Source organism: Nannospalax galili, unplaced genomic scaffold, assembly GCF_000622305.1.
Source record: "Nannospalax galili isolate Female #2095 unplaced genomic scaffold, S.galili_v1.0 scaffold440, whole genome shotgun sequence".
Classification (NCBI taxonomy): Eukaryota; Metazoa; Chordata; class Mammalia; order Rodentia; family Spalacidae; genus Nannospalax; species Nannospalax galili.
Window position 1 is genome coordinate 1,357,910 of NW_008347189.1, and position 15,653 is coordinate 1,373,562.

Here is a 15,653-nt window from a genome sequence, read left to right on the forward strand (position 1 = left end):
AAACAATTGCAAACTCACAAAATACCGTAAATAAGATTTCTGTGATTCTAGCCCACCTAAGCTTATTCCTGAAACTGTTCATTTTTCAGTGTACTAATGCAATTTGGAACAGTAAAACCTAACTGATGTGACAGTGGAGAAGTGTGCATTTACCCTGACATGGCATGTTATTTTACATTCTTGTTTCATAAGACGTTAGCAAATTTTGGATATATTCATTCAATATCACTTTATTTGATAAACAAGTCATCTACTTTGTTAAATTTAGTTGAAAAATATACTGAAGCGATATAGAGACTTTAGCAAGAGAGTACAATTTCAGAACAGCAAATTCAAATACAAATAAAATATATTTAAATAAGACAGGAGATAGCTAAAAATCACTTTAGAAGTTCCTCTTCCAGGACTAAGGTATCTGGTCATTCGTTTAATAACTATGAACTGCATGCTATTGCACTTGAACCATCAATTTCTCAGTTGGGAAGCTGAGCTGCACAGAAATTGATTTCATTACTTAGTAGAAAAAACTCAGGTCATGGCCTTCTATTTATACTATATATCAAAAGATCTTTTCTAGCCATACCAGCCACCTTGAATCTCTTACTATTTGAAAAACAGTAAAAATGCCCCAGGCTTTCTAATGCCACAGTTAACTTGCATTTTTTTCCCTTATGAACACATTCCTCATTTATCTATCAAGCACCTTCAATGATCAGGGATTTCTTGTGTGTGTGTGTGTGTGTGTGTGTGTGTGTGTGTGTGTGTGTATAAACCAGAGGTCTACTTCTCTTCCCTTCCCTTCCCTTCTCTTTTCTTTTCTTTTCTTTTCTTTTCTTTTCTTTTCTTTTCAAAGGTCTCTCCCTGGTCTTGAACTCACCAAGTAGGCTAGGCTGGTCAGTCAATGAGCTCTAAGGATCTGCCTGCCTCTACCTGCCTCCCAAGCACTGCTATTACAAGGGCATCACCATACTTGTATTTTTAAATTTATTATTTATTATTTTTTATGTGTATGAGTGCATTACCTGCATGTAGGTAGGTGCACACTCTGAAATGCCCCCTGACATCAGAAGTGAGCATCAGATCCTCTGGAATTGGGGTTATGGATGGTTGTTAGCCACCATGTGTGTGCTGGGAATTGAACCCCAGTCCTCTACAAGAGCAACAAGTGCTCTTAACCTCTGAGCCATCTCTCAAGCCCCCATACTTGTATTAAAAACAAACAAAAAAACAAACAAAAAAACAGGTCCTGGGGCTCAAATTCAGGTCCTTACAAACTGAACTACTGCTCCGGTCCAATGGGCAGAGATTTCTATGCACCAAAATATGTTTGTGAATGGACAACAGAGCACTTACAGTATAGTGGAGGATAAGTAAATAATAAATAGGACAAACGTAAGATGTGTTAGAATATGAGAACTATGGAAAAGGAAAAGGCTGAAGAGGTTAATGAAGTGTCAGACGGGAGGTATAGGTGAGATTTAAGTCCGCTTTGTAGACAGTGCTTGTTGAAATCTCAGCTCTTCTTCAACATCCATCTTACTTGTCACCTCATCCATGAAACCCTGCTCAATACCTTCATTAGAATTAATCTCCCCTACTGTGCTCCCAGACCACTTGCTGTCTCTATTAAAGCACTTAGCATTCTTCCTTGTGTTAGATGTGAATGCATCTGTCTTTTCATTAGATTGTAACTTCTTAATGAAGAGAATGTGTCTTATTAATCATTTTATCTGTTGCAGAGTCACACACAAAGTGGCTGGCTTAATGACTGTTGGTTGAATAATGAATCTCAAGTTGATCAGGAATTGAAAAATTACTGGGTTGTTTATAGAAGATAATCCTGATACTAGGATTCAAACATATAAATTCAGCATATAGATACTTAGTGCGAATGCTTTTTCAGAAATAAAAAGTCCTTTTTTGCTCTTGCAAGATTTCTAATTAAAAAAAACTCAAATATTAATATATCAACAAATCAAGCAAGATAAAAGCATCATTAAGAACTTAAGTTTCTCTTCAGAGCTGAATGTATTATTCAAATAGCTCACAAAATTAGCTGTTATTAGTCAAAATTTAGGCAACCTAACCAACACTGTTGCTTTTATATAGCATCATGCTTTTACCAGAAAGAATATGATTTATGTGAAATTGTCAATCTTTATTGTTTTCTTTGTTGTTGAGTAAAAAGTACAAAATCACCAAGCTCTTATTCTTCTGTATTTTTTTCACAAAATATATTGCTTTACAGACTCAAGAATCAGTGATACTTGTTGCTTAAGAAACTGTACTTTTTACAACCTAATAACATACTTTCTTGAAAGTGCTGTGATAAACAATATTTGCTACTCATGACAACCGAATAAAGCACAGCTCTGAAATGGATTTTGGCTACACATGTTGACTGTATACTAATGGGCAGGTATGATAAAATACTTCTACTGAGCAAGTGCAACATAATTTTTGCATTGTACTCTAAAAATCGCTTTTAGAATTAAAAATATTAATGGGCACATGATTAGAATATGTTTACAAATTATTAGTGGTGCAACAGATTGAACTAGCTATCAGTGTTACTTTTTTGAATAGTGATGTGACTACATGAAATATTAGCGACTGCTCTACCAGAATTGCAAATTCTTTTGATGAAATTTTTGTTTCTCTTGAGAAGAAATCTTGCTATGTTGCTCAGACTGGTCTCCAACCACTGAAGTGGTTCTCTCAGCCTCTGAGCAGCTGTGATCACCAGTGTGCATGACTCTACTAGCAACTCAATGAAGAATTTAAAATGAACCTTTAAAATAACAAGATGTGTTAGCATTCATATTTTTTTTGTTTTTATTTTCATGCAATGCCAAAGACTAAACCCAGGATCTCACACATATTAGGCAAGTGGTCTGCTGCTGAGCTATATCTCCATCCCCCGTTAACAGGTTTATTAAATTGAAACATTCATGTTTGACTTTCAGGTACATGTTTTTATTCAAAATGCACATATATGTTTCAATTAATTTTCCTCCTGATGTGCAGGGAATCACTATATATGTTTATGAGAAATTATTGATACAGTAAAGGGTTGTCAATATTAGAGACATAAAGTTATTATTGGAAAGCTTAATAGGTGCATCTTAAGTAATAAGGTAACAATACTGAGAAGAGAGAATGAATTGGTCAGAAATTGTTGGGGGCCTCTGTTATGTGAAGTAGAAGTCTCTTCATATCTGGATAGCTCACAAAGCTCGGAGTTATGTGCTGAGACTCCTTTCATAGCGGGGTGCCTTCCTGGCATTCTCCCTGACTCTCCTTTTGAAGTGCCCACCATAAATGCCATAACATAAACATGGCCTCTGGCTCTAGGAATACCATGCTTTCCTGTGTGATTTTTCAGGTAGTCAGCCATGGCAGAAACCCACTTCCATATGCAAATAGAATGTCTCACAAAGTATCTATCAGCCAAAGCTTTTACCACTACCCCCATGGTATAAATATCCTAGTCCTCTCTCAATAATTTGGAGCTAGAAGCAGAGCGGGAGCTAGAAGTAGAGCGGGGACTAGAAGCGGAGCTAGAGCCAGAGCAGGAACTGGGTCACTGAGACTTGGAATAAAGAGCTGTAGCACTGAATCTGACAGACTGAGTCTGTGTCTTCTGCCTGCAATCTAGTCTCCCCGGGGGGCAGCATTCCTCCAATACCGGCTCACGGATCCCAGTTTCAGCCACCTCGCCCTCCCCGTAATCCAGTGGCCAGTGGATTTCGCATCAAGAGGAAAGCCCACAGGGGGGAAATTAAGGTGGTATACGGCTGGACAACGCTCCAGCAGCAGAGGCCCCCAGAGACACCTCCGGGCCAGACCCGCCTTCCTCCAGGCGCACAGCGGAGAAGCCTGTGGACCCGCCGTGCCATTCCGGGAGTGCACGCAGGGACCCCGAGGTGCCTGCGCTCCCCACGCCAGGGAGCCCAGCGTGCACACTATAAGAAATGGAGCCCTAGAGAAAGATATAGGATAAGCATGGTCAGGAGAAATAACACATGAGACGCTAGCTGGCATCGTGGCTGTTATGCTTTATTTCTGCTTTCCCACTGTGATTTGACAATGCCGCATATGTGTGTGCATAGGCCTGCAGTAAATACCTGCTTAATTAATTTAATAGCTTGCAAAGGACCATCCAAGTAGCTAAAGTTACCTTTTCTTCTTGAGGCTGTATGTGAATACTACCAGGAAGAGGGATAAATTAAAAGAAAATTAAAATGTGCGAAATTGGAATGGCTGTGGTTTCACTTTTGAAATGTTTTATCATCTGTTGTCACATTATTATGAGAAAACTGAGGTTTTCATTGTTTAAGCTGAGCATGCAGCATGGTGGTAGAGCATGTGCATAGATGAGTGAATCTCTGGACTTAACACTAAACTTAAAAAAAAAAAAAAGTTGCCCTTTTAGCACTGACATATACCCCCCTTCATATACCCCTATGGCTGTGAAGGTTCAAAGTTTCAGAGAATCAAATCTGTAATTGAGTAATCCTCTTTAGTGCAAAATACGGGTATCGATACCACCTATAACTCTTTTGATTTAAATGTGTCATTAGGCATATTTTAAGAGAGCACGTGTGTTTATACATGTGTAAAAATTTGAATTTGTTACCTGTGAATACAATGTGAGATTTTAAATACGAGGTGCCTAAATGTGCACACACACACACACACACACACACACACACGCATACACACACGCACATGTACATACCTGCATAGATATAATTAATTTCTAAGTTTTGAGATTACAATAAACATGCTTACCTACAATATGAGCAATACAACATGGGAACTCTACAGATAACATTGTGTGTGCATTAAAATGACCAGAATTTTTAAAAAATGTGAATAATATATAGGCATCTTTCAGTTTTACAATTCCTTTTATTCCCAAACCAAGGTTACTGAGAAGTGCCAGATCACACTTGCATCTTATAGAGGTTTGGGCTTGCTGCTGGTTTATCAGTAAGCATCAGATGGGTGTTGTCATGGTAAATAAAAACACAGTTGTTATCTGTCAGTATAAGCATGCCTGCTGCTATTAGCAGATAAGAGAGGGAATAGAAATAAGATGTACTACTGGGGTATTAAAAACTAAAAATTGTTCATACTATTTATCTTATTGTTTTGATTTTACAGGATCTTACTTTGTAGTCCAGGCTGGCCTAGAACTTACTATGTAGACCAAGCTGGCCTTGAATTCAAGGCAATCCTCCTGCTTCTGCATCCACACCCTGTTCATACTTACTCTTTATAGAACAGTTTTCTTGAATATTATTTTTAGAATAACATGCAAATATAATTGAAGAAGTTCAATAAAAATAAATCTGCATAGAGTATAACTTAAGAAGTGAGCAAATAAATATAATTTGCATTTTAGCTTAGAATATGCACTGGGGTGATGTCTGATTTTCACCAGGATGAACACAAATGACAAAAGCCACATTTAGATTACATCTAGTTATACTTTGCAAGGGTATTTCTGAGGAAACATCACAATTCAAACTTCTTTTGAGTCTTTAGGCAACAGTACAATGACATTTACCTTAGCTTATCCACACTCTTCTCAATGAGAAGTGGCTCCTTAAAGCAACCCCATTTCATTTTTCTTTGAGTCTAAATCTGAAACAAAATATCAAAATAGCATTTTTAATCTTTTTGAAAATTTTATACATGAGTACACTATATTTACATCATTTCCAACCCTTTCCCCTCCAACTCCTCCCCTCTCAAATTCATAACCTATTATTCTATAATCACTATTGTTTTATATATGTACAACCTACTGAGTCTTGTTAGTGTTGCTCATATGTATGTACATGTGTTTAGGGCTGACCACTTAGGATTAGATAACCTATCAGGGGCCTTATCCCTAGGAAAAAAACTGATGGTCCCTCTTTTATCAGCTATTGACTACCTGTAGCTCTTGTAGAGGTGGGGCCTTGTGAAATTTCTGCTATCCATGTTATCATGTCAACTGGTGTCATTAAGCAGGCCTTGCATAGGCAACCATGTTGTTGAGATTTCATGGGTGAAAAAGATTACACTGAGTGAAGAAAACCCACACCCAGAAAGGAAAATGCCACATGCTCTCTCTTATTTTTAGATCTTAGCTCTGAATCTTTGTATTTGAATACATAACCTGGAGTAACCACAGAAGCCAGGAAAGTAGAAAAAGACCATGGTGGTGGCGGGGGGAGGGGGAGCTCTAGAGAGGGGACAGTAGGACACAGTGCTATGAAGGGGAATACTGGGGGACTACTTAACTGGGGAAGGAAAGGGGATCGTAATAAAGCAGGAGAGGGAGGAAGGAGAGATAAATAACAACAAGGATGCTTGAAAAGCCACAGGGAAATACTACAAGCTTGCTTAAAAATACACATCAAAAACCTACTGAAAAAATCACACATACAGTATCCCTACATGAGTCTGTGGGTATCGCTGAAGCTACATAGCAAGAAACAGTGCCAGACAGGAGAAACTTTCCTTTGAGTTGTTGGCCAGGGTGGTCTAAGAGACTCCCAAAATTACACAGGCTATTGCCACAGTCCTTAATTGCCTTCCAGAACTTGATGGTACGACCCTATTGCTGAAGATGGGACATGCTCAGGACATGGACCTGGAACTGACTTGGAAGCCACCTCTCCTGAAGGCTAGCTCTCATAGCTTTGGAGAACACTATGCAAACTGATAAAGGGAGAACATCAGTTGACGGTCCAACTCTAGCTTTAAGGCCTGAAAACCACATCATTGACCAGCACAGCAAATGACATTGATGCAGTAGTGGCACTTTTATCTCGAGAGTAATCAACAACTGCCTAATTGGACTTAAATCCCACTCAGTGGGAAGAAACTCATATCTGGTACTGTAAACCCAGCCAAATACACATAGCTAGACAAGTCATAGATTTTAGAGAAAACCCCAAGGCTCTCATATCCCTAGACAAATGTAATTTCTTACTATGTACAAAATATGGATCCTTAAATTTACAGACAAGTATCCCAGTCACCACCCATCGAAGTGGCTTCTTTTCAACAGACAGATTATTACAGAGTTATACCACTGGTCACACACAAAGATTCTTTGTGAGTTGTCCAAGCCTAAGTGCCACATCCAGGACACAACCTCTATGCCTAAGACTCATGGAGCTTGGAAGAAGGGATGAAGAGAACACTAATGCATCTTTCAATTCTCATCAATGAAGCTCCCTCATGCAACAGAGTCAGGAACACAAAAGGCCACAAAAGGCCAAAACACAGAGAATAAGAGTCAGCAGAATGTGGGTCCTTGGACAGGACTCCTATATTGAGGTCCACCCACCCAGGGCTCAGGGACCATTGCAGAAGAAGGGGCAGAAAGACTGTAAGAGCAAGAGAGGAGGTGCATGACCATAGGGAATTAGTCCTACAGGCACCTGGGACCCTTCTCGTACAAACCTACAACAATGATGTCAATATGCACAAGACCCATGCAAACTTAAGCAGACAAAAACCTGGCATAGAACTGTGGAAATGAACAGCAGGCCCCAATCATAGTTGAAGAATTACTGGCAGCTGAATACTGCTGGGTGTGGAAGAGGTGATCTTCTTGAAGGGAGAGACTCTAGATAGGCTGACTAAACCCTGGTGGACGTACTTGCATTGAGGGACATGGGGGGGACACTAAATTTACATAATAGGCCTTAATACAAATGACAATGTATGAACACCTTGTGAGGGGCCTATGGGAGGTGAAAAGAGAAGGTGCTATTAAGATGATTTAATATATGAAATATACAAAAATTCAATTAAAATCTATTAAAAAATACATACATATGTATGTATATTGTAGTTATATATATGGAGTTACACTACACTGAAAATGCTCATTTTAGGAGTCACAGACTAACAAAAACCCCAGTACCAGGCAAGAGATACCTCCCTTTGAGTTGCAGGTCACGGGGTTCCAAGAGATCCCCCAAACAATATAAGCTATTGCCCCTCTCATTGGTTGCCTCCCAGAACCTGAAGGTGAGACTATTGCTGAAGATGCCACACACTTTGGATGCAGGATTGCAAGGATTGAGCTGGTGCTGACTTGAAGCCTCCTCCATGAAGATTAGCTCTTCTACTAGTAGAAGGTGCTAGCTATGCAAGATGCCAAGAGAGAAAAGCAATCAGCAGTCCTACCCAGCTGTAAGGCCTATGACACACAGCAGTGACCAGCCTGGCAAGATGGCACCAATGGTGCAAAATGGCATTTATAGCTTGAGAGTAATCAACAGCTGTCTCACTGGACTTAAGGCCCGCTCAATAGGAGGGAATCCATGCCTGATGCTGTAAACCTAGCCAAGTACCTATGGCTGGACAGGTCAGAGATCCTAGAGGAGAACCTACTACTGTCATTTTCTTAAACTAATACAGTTTCTAACTGTATTCTAAATACTTATACCTACAGCCATGTAGAACTCTCACCCTTTATCAAAAAAAGCTTCTTTTTGCTGCTACAGAGATCCTAACTGCTCAGAATGCAGAGAATAAGTGACCTGGTGTGCCCAGCCTCACTTGGTATTTCTATAACACAACTCATACACCTAGGGGAACATCACAGAAAAGAAGGATGGAAAGAGGTTTAAAGCTAAAGGACAGGAAACCTGCTTCGAGATAGTGTCTTCTAGATATGATGGGGATGTTGCATCCTAAGTGGTGGTATTAAATGCAGGTATTTTGTTTGATTAACCTGTTTAGTTTGAAATGTTGTATGTACTAACAATAAAATTACTTAAAAATGAAAAGCGGTGAGGTGTTGACCTACTATGCATGAGGTTCTGGGTTTGAATGCCGGAACTGGAGGGAGAAGAGTAAGAGAGAGACAAGGAGAGAGAGAGAGAGAGAGAGAGAGAGAGAGAGAGAGAGAGAGAGAGAGAGAGAGCAGAACAATATGAATATCTTGCTTGTCAGTTAAGGCTTACAAACTTAGATACACTGACCAACTAAAGAATACATTCTAGGCCTTGTACGCAGACAAAATGGCTGTGGTAATTCAGAGGAAAGATATATTATCATGAAATGGGAAAGTTGGGGAAAAATCCGCTTGGAGGTATGTCAGGTTGGAATGCTGGATGTGTGAATTGAATGGTTAATAGGGGGAAAATGAACATTTAGGGTCAGGGAGAAAGGAAAAACCAAATTGAGTAAGATGTTTAGAGTGGAAAATGAGTCAGCTTTGTGGAGATCTGTGGGTTTTGAGCTGTGAGGACCAGGTTTTCATTACTTCCCCAGCCTCTGTTTTTAGTTTTACTTCAAGTTTCAGAGTTTCTTACCTATTTTTATCTTGCAGATTACATTGCAGCATTCTGTCCTGATTTTACCCCGTTCCTTATGTATTTCACTTCAGAATTACAATATAATTTCTTTTTTTTATGCAAGTGTGTGTGTTAATGCATGATGTGTGTGCAGGCACGTGTGTGAGAGGGTGTGTATGCATGTGTGTGCTCATGCAAGTGGAGGCCGGAGGGCCACCTCAAATGCTACCCTCAGGACCTCTGTCCACCGGCTTTGGGACAGAGCCTTTTATTGGCCTGGAGCTCACCAACTAGGCTAAACCGTCTGTCCAGTGAGACCCGGATATCTTCCTGTTTCCACTTCCCCAGTATTGGGATTACAAACATATACCTCCATGTCCAGCTTTTTGGGTGGGTCCTGGGGATTGAACTCAAGTCCTCATGATGCAAAGCAAGTGCTTTATCAACTAAGCCATTCTCCAGCTCCAGAATTTCCTCCCTTAAGGATTTATAAACTAACAACTTCCTTATTTCCTAGCTTTTCCAGCTACTTGGATTTCTTAGTGCCTGTGGCCATCCTGCCCCAAATCTGTTTTGTCCTCAGCTACCATTGTAGTTCAAATTCTATCAAAACAGAAGAAACAAATGACAGATGCCAAGTAAACTGAAATCCGACACAGATTTTACCTGTGAGGCACCTGTGATGATGGGTAGCATGGCAGGGGTGATTTGGGCCCTAGCTCTACCCTCTCTCATTTCAAGTATGATGCTGGTCAAGATCATGTAGGAAAAAGAAGGGGAGCTGTTGTTTTTCTTCGATCACCTACCATGTGTGCAGCACTGTTTCTGATATTTGCTCCTGCACATTCACAATGCAGGCCCCCTCTAAGACTCCATATCAAAAAATAAAACACTGAAATTGAATACCACCACTGGACAAAAAGAGATTTTTCTTATTGTAAAGAAGTTCAAAGTTCAGGTTCAGATAGGCTAAGCTGGGGCTGGAGAGATGGCTCAGCTGTTAAGAGCACTGACTACTCTTGCAGAGGACTGGGATTCACTTCCCAGCACCCACATGGTGACTAACACCTGTCTGTAACTCCAGTTTCAGGGACCTGACACCCTCTTCTGGCTTCTGTGTACACTGCACACACATGGTACACATACATATGTGAAGGTAAAACACTCATACTCATAAAATAAAAATATATAAAATATAACAGATGGATGAAGCTTGGAGTCTCAGATCTGAGATTTGAGACTGGTCTCAACTCTTCCCATCCCTCAGCTCTATCACTTACTATCTCTTTGGCAAAGGCATTCACTTATTCAAGGCCAACTGCATGTCAAACATGCTGCTTGGCATTGGGTTTTAAGGAAACCATGCGGCATGCTTGCTTTCCTTAATAAAGCTCTGAACAGTTCACTGGCAGGGGACAGACATGTAAGGAAAAAGTAGTTCTGAAGCTCTGAAAAGTACGGTATGAAGTACAAATGAGAACAACCCTGTCCATTCTAACGTGGAACTGGCAGGTGGCAGAGATCAGGAGAGTGCTCACAGGGGAGGTGGCCACACTGTCAGGTGATTGTGAACAAGACAGTGTAGCCTGAGTGAGCACTGGGGGATTGAATGAGCTTGGTTAGAAATGAAAATGGTTCAGGGCTGGCTAGGGTCAAACTGCCAAAAGTTGGGGGAGGGGGATGGGTGATATTCTTTGTTAGGGCATTAAGGAAGTAATTTGACAGCACTAAGCAAAATGCCTGAGATGGAAGTGTTTTTTCCACCCTCGGCTCTCTCTTCCCCCTCTCCATTCTTTCTGTTATTTTCAGTGCTGGAGAGCAAATCACGGATCTCGCACATGCTTCCTCTCTAACCACAGAGCTACACTCGAGACTCCTCCATGACTCTTCCTATACTGTAAGGTTTTATTGTGAATTAGTTCACATACTGCCTAACAATAGTTCATTTATGGATACAAAATGCATAAATTGTTATATAATTGTGGACAGAAGCTTGTTTAAAACAAGATGTGACCTTTTTTTTTTTTTTTTTTTTTTGAGACAGGGGCCTACTATGTAGTCCTGGCTGACCTGGAACCCACTATGTAAATCAAGCTGGCCTCAATCTCAGAGATTTGCCTACCTCTGCCTCCTCAGTGCTGGGATTAAAGGCACATGCCACCATGCCCAGCTTAAGATCTGGATTTTGCTAAATGACCAAAGCAAAAGATGAATTTAAGTTCAATCATTTCTTTTCTTTAATATTTATTATTTTATATACATGAGTGCAATGCCTTCATGTATGTAAGTGTACCTATGTTGTATAGTGCCCACAGAGGACAAAAAAGGGTATAAGATACCCTGGAACTGGAATCATGGGTAGTTGTTAGCTGCCATGAGTTTGTTGAGATTTGAACCTTGCTCTTCTGCAAGAGCAGCCAGTGCTCTTAACCACTGAGCCATCTCTCCAGTCCCCAAGGCTCAATCACTTCTTCCTCTCAGAAACGTGAATAGATGTCTGTGTCTATCCATTTGAGTGTCATGAATGTGTAGAGATTCAGCACAGTGGGACAGATTTATAAAAGTTTCCCCAGGAACTGCTTACTTACAAATCTAGGAAAAGCTTCCTTACTCCCTCAGCTCCCCTCTCTTTTTCTCTCCCTCCCTACTTTCCCTCATCCACCCCTTTCTTTTCTTCTGTCTCAGACTCTTGAGTGTTTATTATAAGTGTGCATCATTATGCACATTGATAATACATCTTCAGTGGCCATCATTTCTATACAAAGGTTAGAGTCAGCTTTATGCCCCTTCCCAATCTCTATTACATAGATCTGTGTACATACTTGTAGTCTAAGAATACAAGTGGAAACTTGGAAACTTTAAACTTAGAAAATTCAGCCATTGAAGATTTAAAAATATATGTGTCCTAGTTTGTTTCTCCATTGCTGTGACAAAACACTCTGACCACTACCAACTTGGGGAGGAAAGGGTTTATTCACCTTACATCTCCCTGGTCACAGTTCATTAGGGAGCCCAAGGTAGAAACTCAGGGCAGGAACCTGGGGGCAGAAGTCGGAGCACAGGCCATGGAGGAACTCTGCTTACTGGCTTGCTCCCTAGCCCACCTGCTTTCTTATACAATACAGGCCCACCTGCCCAGGGATGGCAACACCCACAGTGGGCTAGGCCTTCCCACATCACTCGACAATCAAGCAGGTGTCCCATGGACATGGCTACAGGCCAGTCCAATGAAGGCAATTCCCCAATTGAGGCTCCCTCAACCCAGGTGTGTCAAGTTGACAGTAAAGCTATCCATCACAATATGTTAAATAAATCTCTAATCAGAAATTACACATAATTTCACTTGCTATAGTAAAGTCTCCTAGTTTGTGTCAGGATATTCATGTTGGGCATGTGGCCAGTGGCCAGAGAGTAGAAATGTACCTCAAGCCAGGCATGGTAGCACAAGCCTTCAATCCCAGCATTCAGGAGGCAGAGGCAGGCAGATCTCTGTGAGTTCAAGGCCAGTTTGGTCTACATAGTGAGTTCCAGGCTAGTCCCACTACAGGGAGACCCTATTTCAAAAAGACCAAAAAAAAATGTACCTCAGCCTACAGCCATTATGTTATACATTTGTGTTTTCAAGGAGTCTGCATGTATCATAAAGCTATAATTACCTGATTTTGAACCCTGTTAAAAGTCATAAGTCCTTAGGCATGTGACCTAATCTCTCTCTCAGTATTCTCATCTGTAAAATAAGAGTAATAATAGAATCCACCTTACAGCATTGTCATGAGGATTTACTGAGTTACACAAATCACTCTGTAACAGCACTGGCACATCACCAGTGCCCAAAGAGTTCTGATTTTACATTCCACTAAAGTTTTGTATAAGTATAAAACAGGGAGGAAAATACTACCTTGACCATATGAAAGAAGCACAGCCACCAGGGAAAAGAAGGCCAGGCATATGACTGCAGTGTTACTCTAGGACATATGCTTTTCTAGGCAGGAAGCTATGCCCATCATCAGTGAGAGAACAAGGAGTCTGGTGGCAGAATCCTCTGACCCCAATTAGTTATGTGGGGACCAAAGTGCTGATCTTGGTAGTGAAGTTGCCTACCCTTACAGTTGTTCTTTTTCTAATTTTTTTGATTTATTCATTTTTTTATTTCATATGTATGAACGCTTTGCCTGCATGTATGTAAGTGTACCCATGTGCACAATGCCCTGGAGGCCAGAAGAGGGAGTTGGATCCCCTGGAACTGGAGTTATTCATGGTTATTAGCCATCATATTGGTGCTGGGAACCTAACCCAGGTTCTCTGCAAGAACAGCCAGTGTGCCTAACCACTGTACAATCCTTCCAGCTTTTAAGTTGTTCTTTTAAGTTGTAGGTGAAACACTATCACAGAAGTGCATTTCATGTCAAATGTGTCATTTTCCCCTGTTAAGAATACTTGTGAGCATCTTGCTATCTTTATTATTCTATCAGATTAATCTTCTAGTTGCACATAAATTTTTACAAGGATAATACTTGAGTAGTTTTAAAAGAGGGTTTAAACATTAGTGATGTTAAAAACATTTAATGGAGACATGTATATATTACTTTAATGAATTTTTTTTTTTTTTTGTCTTTTTGAGACAGGGTCTTCCTGTAGCCCCAGTTGTCCTGGAACTCACTATGTAGACCAGGCTGGCCTCAAACTCACAGAGATCCGCCTGTCTCTGCCTCCCGAGTGCTGGGATTAAAGGCGTGTGCCACCATGCCCAGCTTACTTTAATGAACTTTTAAGCTTTCACTTTTCTTGAAATGCAAAGATAGAAACATTTAACTAAGCATGAAGTAGTAATATTAAGCAGAAAAAAGTAATTTTTCTTAATAGTGAAACACCATGATGTTGACTTGTGAGGAAAGATGATGGACTGGAAATAACTTACAAAGTTAATTGCTGTAGTGGATTAAACCTTTCAGGTTAAGCATGTTTGATCTGTGCCAGTCTTTCTTACTTTACATGTGTATTTGAGAGCCTCCCTAATGTAAAATAGATGCCAAAGTGGCAAGAAGGGCTATAGCTTTCTCAGAAGAGACTAAAGTAACTATTCTCCTTTCCCCCATTGTCAAAATCCTTTTTGAATAAGAATCTCAGAATCCTTTAGCTAGCAACAATGACCTGCTGACTTTATCAGGAAAGTGTAATGTGAAACTTTGAAAAGCAACATATCTAAAAAGTCTTTCTAAGGTGGTTATTTCCCAACCATCCTTACAGCATTATGGCTACAAACATCAGAAAGATAGCTATAAAAATTGCACTGTAATAAGAACATCTTCTATTTGTGCTTTGACTGCTAGTCATCCAAATAAATACCACTGTTTAAAATGGTATGTACACTACATACACTTTTTTCCCCCTAGAGATTCCATTTCCTAAAAGGAAGTCAAATTAGGTATTTTTTTCCATAACCATTGATGAGGACACAACTAATGGAGTTTCTGTCTGGACTGGTGAACACATCAAGGTACTAGGATGGCGGCTGGCCGAGAGGGTACAAAACCCTTGATAGCTCCACTCCCTGCCTTGCCTTATGTCTTTTGATGTGGCTGGCTCAGTTGTATCTTTTAAAATAAAATGGAGAATTAGATACCACTTCAGATGTTGAAACAGTTAATAACCATTTCTTTCTTTCTTTTTCTTTCTTTCTTTCTTTACCATTTCTTATGAATGGTACAAACAATTTAAGTATCCTAAAATTGTTTTTTTCATTAGCAGAACCATTGGAATCAGATATTTCACTTGCTCCCTTTTATTCAGTCCAGGACCCCAGCCCGTGGAGTGGTGTTGCTCACATTTAGAGTGAGTCATCCCGCCTCAATCTAATCTAGAAAATTCCTCACAAATATGACCAGAGATTTGTTTCTTTGGTACTACTAAATCCCATCAATCAAGATTAACCATCACAGCCACAACAACCATTAAGATCATTTTGGGCATGAAGCATGATGTGAGATTTCCTACCCTCTAAGCGTTACGTTGGTGCTCAAAAAGTTTCTGGTTTTGTAGGATTTCTGCTTGTTGGATTAGGGATTCTTAGCCTGTCTGCGTGGGTCTCGTCTGTCTGTTCTAAACTTAAAGAGCTTTTCTAAGTCCTGATTTTAGCCACAGCCTCCACCTCCTCTCAGCAGAGGCTGCAGCTTTCTGTCACTGCACAGTTCCTGGCCAGCTGGGTGTGACTGCCTGTGATAGTTCAACACTCCTTTGTCTAGAAAAAAAACAAAGATCCAGATGTTTGACCTGAAGAAATCGAAAAAGACAAAAGAAATAAACTATCATAAACTTTGTCACTGAGATTCGTAGACACAA